The following is an 8981-nucleotide window of genomic DNA, read 5'->3' as shown; positions in this document are numbered from 1 at the left end:
TGATGATCCCAGATCTGGGAACGTCGTCTCAGTTCAGCAGGTTGGAAAACCAGCTGCCAGTTTAACCAAAACTCTCCATCCAGCTGCAGTGAACAATCATCCTCACTGATTCAGTCTGGATCAGATGAGAAACAGACACAGTTTGTTCTCCACATGCTGAGGCAGGGCGGCCATATTGGATCTGAACCCAGCCCTGACAAAGAAACTTCAATAGAAACTCTTAATTGGATTATTTTACAACTTGGAACAAAGATTTTTTTTTCCTTTTATGAACAAAATAACAAAAACAGATATGCAACAGACACACATCAGTCCTAAGTAATATGTTCATCTCAGGTCCAGTAGGTTGACTTGAGTCCGGTCCCAGTCCTCAGACTGAGCCCTTCGTCCCTCTGTGAAGTGTGGATTCAGTCAAAGTCACATCAGGTTTTGAGTGTTCAGGATACAAGCAGCCAAAATGTGAGAATTGAGACAGAACGCCTCTGTCTTGTAATTTCAACATCCAAAACGGAGGACTGGTCACTGTTTAGGTATTTGTGCTGCTAAACAGTACAACTGCAACAAAAAMGAATATTTTAAAAGTACAGTAAAGATATTTTTTCTTTTGCAAAGTCAATGCTGGAGATATTTTGCTTTTCAAGTGTGTTTTGTTAGAATATGTTTTCTGAATACAGAAAATTCAACATATTCACATGTTCAGTAGATCCATGGGGTAGACCATATGGGTCCCATACGGGTTTGTTCGCGGGTTCCATGATGGCCCACATGGGTTTGCCCATGTAGGCTGTGACCCTACATGGTCTGGTCTGTCCTCCTTTACCCCATATGGGGCCCACCTAGGCATTCTGGCAGGGATCCATCCATTTTCTAACACCTTGTCCCTCAGTGGGGTCAGGAGGTGCTGGTTCCTCTCCAGCTTCGTTCCAGACGAGAGGCGGGGTCACCTGGACAGGTCACCTGTCTGTCACAAACGTATTCAAATAAAAATGAGCAACTCTTAGCCTCTTATCAATAACATGCCATTTATGGCATAAAAAACAAGTAACCAACATGCAGACAAGGTGTTTATGTGTTAGAAGATGGATGGCGTTCCATGTGCTGCCGCTAGTCTGTAGGAGTCGTGTGGGTTTTCTGCTAAATGACTCGAACTTCTCTACAGTCGTTCAGTTTCCTGTTTCTGCTCTTCATCTGAATGTGAAGCTGAACATTTTAAACTGCAGGACAAAAATAAAATACCTGAACATGATAAATATAAGCTACTTCCAGATGTTTAAAATGTAAAATATACTATAACAACTGTTTCCTCCCTTAAAGACAAACTGAATCTAATAAACAATCAACTAATAGTTCAAAGTATGTAATTTCCTATCACTTTTTTTTACATTTACTGCCATAGTATTGATTATGACTAGACTTCAGCAGGTTGGTATTTCCGTAGGCTTGATCAGTCTGTGATCTTTACATGCAGGCAGCAGTTTGGACACAAATAAATGAGATGTTTGTGTTTTTTCTCAGCCAGTGAAGCATCTGGAGTTTATTCAGCAGTAAAATCAGGAGATGTGACTTACGGAGAGATAGTCATCAACGAGAAGAACCAGAAGAAAAAGCAGAGGTCAAAGGCCAGAGGTAAAACTTCTTCTTCTGCAGAAAGCTTCCTACTCTTCTTTTCTGAATCCACATGGCTCTGTTGATTTAAAAAAAAAATGTTTTTAACAGAAAAGAGGATGAAGCAAAGACTTCTCTGATCCTGTAATGAATATGATCACAAAGAAACTTTAAACTGTTCACAGCTTAGAAAACATGAAATGCCATCAGCATATGTAAATGTGATTATTCTGCTTCTCATTGGTCTCTGTTAGCAGTAATGAATATAAATAATTCAATTCAAAAATACTTCATTGTTTATTTATTCACTTTATATGATCAAAGCAAACTGTTGCTGGTGTTTGGTTGAACTATTTTTTCTGTTACTAAATTACATAATGGTCACAACAGTTATCACATTCTGTGGGAATCCACATTTAACAAAAGCTCAAATGAGTTTGATAGAGATTTTATGTTATTATCCTTTTGTTGTTACTTTAGTTCATATTCAGTCTAATGTCAGTCAGTTTAAAGTCTCTTCTTTAGTGTAACTGACCTGGAGGTCACAGCTGCCTGTTCATCTTCATGTGAAACAGTTTGACCGGGATTTGAACCGGGCTCAGATCAGGGGTCAGATGTTAAATTGTTTTACGACCTTTGCTGTGTTTAGGTAAAATGTTTTACGACCTCAGCTGTTTCCTCCGCTGTCTTATCTTGCCTTTCCTCCCTCTTTGAAGTTTGATAATAAAAGACAAGCTCTACCCAAAGATTGGCAGAACGCTCTGTGAACGGCTCGGAGGAGCTGACAGAGTTTTTCTCCTTCTGCAGAAGCTGGCTAAAAACTCATATACGTTGTCTGTGGTTCTCTTTTTCCATGTAGGTTTCAGAAAATACCTAACAGTTACAGGTTAAAATATGTAAAGCAAAACTCATTCATAAAACCTTTTCATGACATCTAATAATCATGAATGTTGGGTTCTGTGCTTTCTGTGTATTTATTTAGAAGTTTTTCTGTGTTTATTTCGTTCTGTGAGTCTTTGTGACATCCTGTCTCTTCCCCTTGATTGTTCCCAGGTGTGTCTCGTTCCCTTGTGTTTTTTAAACCCACCTGTTGTCTTTGTTGCTTGTCGGGTTCTTGTCAAATGTCTTTTGTCGCTGTACATCTGGTCTCCTCTGTGTTCAACAGTGCTGCACCTATGTATGGATTTTTGTCAGTCATTAAATCTTTATCTTTTCACGTCAACCTGGGCTTACCTGCATTATTCCTCACCGCCAAAACCCCACATCACGACACTGAAGCTGTCCCAAAAAGCAACAGCAACCAAACGTCTCAGCTGGACAGCAACAAGTGAAATAAACAACCGGCCCCAAGAAAACTAACATTAATATTCTAAACTTTTATCAGAGGATGAATTACAGAGAAGAGATGATTTTTTAAAGTGTTCTGCTGCCATCAACATTCCTGTCTGTGGGATCAGAGAGTGGATTTGTTTCTAAGTGCTGGAAATAACCTTTTAAGGATGTTTGACGTTTTTGGGTCAACATGAGTTCAAGCATCAAGTTATTGTAATGGAACAGCAATATGTATTCATCTGAAGCTATTTGCCAACATAACCTGGATGTTGTTGAATAAAAATGAATATTTTTCTTTTAAAATAATAAAAAACAGATTCTACAGAATTTGTTTAAAACTGTTTATTTTGGGCCTCGTTTAGTAACATGTTTTATTTTCATAAAATAAAACGAGGTTCGTTATTATTGATGTGTGCTTTAAAAAAACATTTAAGAGTTATGTTCATAGTGTATTTAAAAAGGTGAGAAAACCTCAAAATTCTTTGAATAAATTGTATTTTAATGAAGACAAAAGGATTGGGGTCACTGCACATTCTATTTTGAAGCCAAAAAGTGGAAAAAGTTATTGAATATTACAATATTTTACAGAAAGTCAAGAAATACAATGTTTAAAAACGTAGCAGTGTTGACATCTCTTTTACAAACTCAAAAATAAACGACATAAATGCTGGAAGATTAATTTTTCCTGAGAATTAAACTAATATGTTGTTGCTTAGCCAGTTTCTGTGCTTCACATCTGTGGTCCATGGAGTCGACCAGCTTCTGGTACCGGTCAGCAGGTTCTGCAGTCCAGAACAACTGAACTATGTTCCTCGATTCCTCTGTATTTCTTGGTTTCTTGGTTTTGCCTCATGAGCAGATTTTTTTATATGGAGTTTTCTATGGGATTGTGCTGGCCTCTCCATTACTTGAATTCTGTCTGTTAGCAGGATTTTGCTGCTTGTTGTGTGTTTTGGGGTCACTGTCTTGTTGAAACAAACATTTTCAGGGCATTTCCCCTTCAGCATACATGACTTCTTCCAGTTTTACTCAAACTGATCCATAATCCCTGGTATGTGATAAATAGGACCAACACCATGAGAAACCTCCCATATCATGATGCTTTCACCACCGTGCTTTATGGTCTTCACTGTGGCTTCAATTCAGAGTTTACAGGATTTCTGACAAACTGTCTGTGGGCCTTATGACCAAAAATAACAATTTTACTTTCATAAGTCCACAAAATATTACACCCCTGCTTTTCAGGCCAGTCAATATATTCTTTGGCAAATTGTAGCTGCGTCAGCAAGTCTTTTTTTGAACAGTGGGACTTTGTGGGAGGTTTGTTGCTGGCAGCTTAGCTTCAGATTGACACCGTCTGATTGTTGCAGAACTCGCAGCCAATCGCAGATCTTCTTTGATCCCCCTGGGGCTGATCATTGGCTGAACCTTTGCCATTTTGGTTATTCTCCAATCCATGCGAATAGTTTTTCTATTTTTCCCCTTGACTTTCTGGTTTTGGCTGCCATTTTTAAAACATTTGACGTTCCCTTCACTTCTTTATAGGTTTTCCTGTCTTTTATAAATTTTTTTATCAAAGAACGCTCTTCTTCTGAGAAGTGTTTCTGTTCTTCAGCTGAATGTGGAGCTGAACATGTTAAACTGCAGGACAAAAATAAAATATCTGAACAGTGATAAATACCAGCTGCTGCTCTGTTCAGGACCACTGCCTTTAGTTTAACCCCCAGATATTTAAAATGGAATTACACTATAACGCTTTCCCAGGCAAATTGAGTCTAAAAAAAATTTATTATTTGTGCCTAATTTTCTACTTTAGATTTGACTGTAATTGACTATAACTAGAATTCAGCAGGTTTCAGCGTTGACTGATGTTCTTTACATGCAGGCAGCAGTTTGGACAGAAATAAATGTGTTTTTATCTTTTATCAGATTGTGAAGCAGCTGGAGTTTATTCAGCGGTAAAAACAGGAGATGTGACGTATGGAGAGATAGTCATCAATGAGAAGAAGAAGAAGCAGCAGAGGTCAAAGGCCAGAGGTAAAACTTCTCCTGATGGGTTTGCTGAGTTTTTCTGTTTTTGTGTCTTGCATTTGTTTTCCATGACTTCTCCTCCCAAACTTGTTTTTAGCGGTGAGGATGTTCTCTTTCAAGGTGAAGCTGAAGTGTTTCAGACTTGATGTTGCCATGGTGTGTAGATGAAGTTGGACCAAAATACAAGCAGAATTCAAGTCGTTGATTAAATAAAGTTTTCATTAAAGAAATCCAAAAACAACTTATAAAAACCGTGGTGAATGTACAGTAGGCCAGGAAACAACAGAAGAAACAGAGAGGAGAGATGAAAGAGAATATTGATGTCAGGTTGAATGAGTGATTCCCGGAGCAATGGATCAGGACTAATTACTGAGTGCAGCTGAGAGGGAGAGCCAAAGGCAAGCTGAGGGAAGGAAGGAAGAAGGAAGACATTGATCTAACAAATGTGGAAAAACTAAACATTAAGACACTTTTAAAGAAATAAAAATCTGATCTGACTGAAATGACTACGACTGATCTGAATGTTGGTCCTGATTCAGCATCAAATAATCAAAAGGGTTTTTCACCACAACAGACCAAAGCAGCTTCTGCAGACGACACAGATATGAGAAGAAAATATATAACTTACTTTGTAATCTCCTATAGATTATATTTTATAGTGAATCCGGTTATCAGAGGATGGTGGCTAACCCTTCATTGGATCCATTATAACAGGCTGATCCAACACAGCTCAGCTCATTTTTTTTCTACTTTACAGTTATATGTCACTTTGTTTGACTTTCACATTAAATTCCGGTGAAATTTATTTATGTTTTTGTTCGTAATGTGACAAAACATGAAAAGTTTAAAGGTTATCAGTACTTTTACAAGCTGCTGCAAATAAAATGTCTCCTTATTTAAACGTTACCAGAGGAGCAGCTTTCAGACAGACGGCCTAGTCCAGTGTTTCTCCACCCTGGTCCTCACTGCCCCCCCGTCCTGCATGTTTTAGGTGCTTCCCTTCTACCACACACCTGAATTGTATCTCTGGGTGATTAACAGGCTTCTGCAGTACTTGATGGTCATGCAATCATGTGAATCAGCTGTTCTGGAATAGAAGCACATCTAAAACATGCAGAGCAGGGGGGCGGTGAGGACCAGGGTTGAGAAACAGTGGTCTAGTCAAAGCCCGGCAGCAGAGTCTCGCTGTGGCAGAAAGCAGAAGTGATCCGTCTTTGTTTGCTTCGTCACTCTGTTGGTGAAACAAACTGTTCCTGTGAAAACAGAATCATCTTTTCATCATTATGGTGAAACTTTCCATCAAAACGAGAAGCAGAAACTAATGATCACACAGTTTATCTTTGTTTTCTCAGAATAATGTCCGTTTCTCTCCATCAGATCATGAACAGAAAGTTTAATATTTTCTTGTAGTTTGGAGCAAAGAGCAGAAATGAGTTATAAAACCTGTCGAAGCCTCAGGCTTCATGTTTCTGACTCAGATGCTGACAGACTGACTGTAATTCCCTCCAGTGCCGGGCTGCTGCTGTCAATGAAGGTTTCAGTAATCTATCAATTATTCTTTATGATTAATCGAGTAATCGGATAAAAAAGGATCAAATAAAACATTGGTAAATCTAACATAACAGCCGTATTACTAACCCATCAGTTCAATTTTTCACATTTGAGTTAACAATAACTTTTCTATAGTTTAGAAAACTAACCTGTAACAATAACAGCTCAGTTAACCTGCAGAAAAGTTACACAAAGATCTAAAAATCTTTGCATAAATAGACATAAAAATGTTTATTCTCCAGCTTTTAGTTCATGTATTCATCTCCAGTCAGTCTAATAGATGGACTCTCACCTTGCCAGACATTTAAAGCTTCGTGTTCATGTTGGTGACAGGATTTGACTCCTTAGTTAGTCACACAGAAACATCTACCAGCTGCGTGCTCTGCTGGGATGATGTGAAGTTTATTGTGCGGTTCGTCCGTAAAGCTGCTCTGACCCTGTAAGCATCAACCCTCAGCCGCCCGCCGTGTTCAGTCTCTCCGCTCACCTGTATAAATCCTCCTCAGCTTCTTCCCGCCGTTCAACCAGCAGCTCCGGAGCAGAAAGGCTGCCGAACTCCCGGCATCGCGCCGGTCATTTTAAGGATGTTTATTGGTCCCACAAAAACGATGAAAACCCGGAATTATCACCGATCAGTAAAATCCCCGCGGGCCGAACCTGAAAATATGCTGCTAACACGTAGCTTCCGTCAACAACTCAGGTGGAAGTCAGAGCTCCGCGCAACGCAAATAACAACCCGGCCGGAACACGGGCCGCTAAATGATAAAACATAAATTAACGAAGCTTCAAGCCAGGTCAATTTTCCTCGAGGAATTTTAATAATCGAGGGACTCGAATCACTGGAGGAATCGTTTCAGCCCAAGTCACCWGTCAGTCACCTGCTCAGTGTTTTAGTTTTTCTACCGGAGGTTTGTTCAGAGCTGCTGATGTCCTTTAATTCAGGCGGTTTTGAGCAGAGATGACCAGAAACACTACAACAAATTCATTTAGGTTTGAATAAATCTGCCTCTTTGATGCTTTTAGGAGGAAAAAAGGAGGGAAGATTGGATGTTTTAGTCACATTTTAAGAACAGAGAAGTTTCTCCACTCTGAGTATCGATCAGATGCTGGACATAAAATGTCTCCTGTGGACGTTAAGCTGCCATCACAGTAACATCGGCTCCTTTCAGCCTCTATTTTCATCCTGATTTAACATTTTGTTGTTTTTTTCTTCTCATCTAAAAGCAGAAGTTCTTCTTCCTCCTCCTGTCTCATCGTCTCTGCTTCTGTTTTCCTCTGGTCATGAACCGTTTTTCTCCTCTGTGGTGAAATGTGTTAAGTTTTTCTGATAGAGGCAGGAAGTTGATCAGTTCCTGTTTTCAGGTTTGAACACATCGACAGGATTTATATTTAGTTTGGCTGAGCAGCTGCAGAGACGAGATAAAACCTGATAAAACCTGATGATCGTGTGAGAAAAAGGCGGGAAAAGCTGCAGCTTCACGTTCCTCCTGAAACATCGTTTAGCTATAAATATCAGATTCATCTGTTAACCTGATCAGGTTTCAGAGAAATGGGGCGAAATGTCGACATTCTGTCCTAAACTCTACTTTCTACTAACAGAGTTTTATCTCTTATTTCAGCATTTTGATCAAAACATGTCAGGGTCCAGACGAAGTTGTCCAGTTTGGATCTGATCAGGTCCAGTTGCAGACATGTTCCTGGTTCATTTACCAGCTGAAAATAGACAAATACAGAACGTCGACACATGGAAATAATAAAGTAATCCTGAGGAATAAAATATGAAAAATGTTTGTTTAAACTCATTAATTCTCGGTTCACATTCTGCCTTTGTACCGTATTTTCCGCACTATAAGGCACATAGAATAGACGCTACAGTTACGGTTGCCCGTCCCGTATTGATCCGATACATGATTTATTCCGTACTCTACAAATAAAGAAGTATAATAATAAAGACGTGGACCCCGAGTGCTTTCTGTAGGCTGCCCCAGTCATTGTTTCACTCATTATAAGGCAAACTGTCGGCTTTTCAGGAAATTGAAGGTTTTTAGGTGCCTTATAGTGCAGAAAATACGGTAAATAAGTTTATCTGTTTTCATCCTGTTTCTTTGCTGCAGTTTAAACTCCATCAAACTTTTTGTTGTTTGTGTTTCCAGAGAATCAACCAGACCCAAATGTTCTCTACTCCTCACTGAGGCCGCCCAGAGCTGACCTCTGACCTCCAGCAGCTGTTGGCTTCTCATCACTGAGTCGGATCTGCCTCACTGGGATCAGTGGATTAAATCACGTTTATAACTGGTTTCCAGTAGCAGGTCAGGAAACCAGTAGCATCAGCTAGGTGTTGAGCTAACGGCTAACAGCAGCCCGAGCTAATGGCTAACAGCAGCCCGAGCTAATGGCTAACAGCAGCCCGAGCTAACGGCTAACAGCAGCCCGAGCTAACAGCTAACAGCAGCCCGAGCTAA

The 8981-nt window shown here is 39.7% G+C and overlaps 1 protein-coding gene and 1 long non-coding RNA gene across 3 annotated transcripts in view; both read left to right on the top strand.

The window, feature by feature from the left end:
- The window catches only part of LOC103460739 (uncharacterized), a 12738-nt gene extending 3771 nt beyond the window's left edge, over positions 1-8967 (top strand). For both annotated transcript variants that reach the window (XR_532980.2, XR_532979.2), the window contains 3 exons: positions 1516-1626; positions 4867-4974; positions 8673-8967. This is a non-coding gene — a long non-coding RNA (uncharacterized LOC103460739). The remainder of the gene's footprint in view (positions 1-1515; positions 1627-4866; positions 4975-8672) is intronic.
- Positions 1-8981, top strand: part of LOC103460740 (uncharacterized) — a 47269-nt gene that overhangs the window by 15328 nt on the left and 22960 nt on the right. The gene's annotated exons all lie outside the window — the stretch shown is intronic.

This window comes from Poecilia reticulata, unplaced genomic scaffold, assembly GCF_000633615.1.
Source record: "Poecilia reticulata strain Guanapo unplaced genomic scaffold, Guppy_female_1.0+MT scaffold_281, whole genome shotgun sequence".
Lineage (NCBI taxonomy): Eukaryota > Metazoa > Chordata > Actinopteri > Cyprinodontiformes > Poeciliidae > Poecilia > Poecilia reticulata.
The sequence above is the reverse complement of the archived record's forward strand: the minus strand, read 5'-3'. Positions and strand labels throughout refer to the sequence as shown.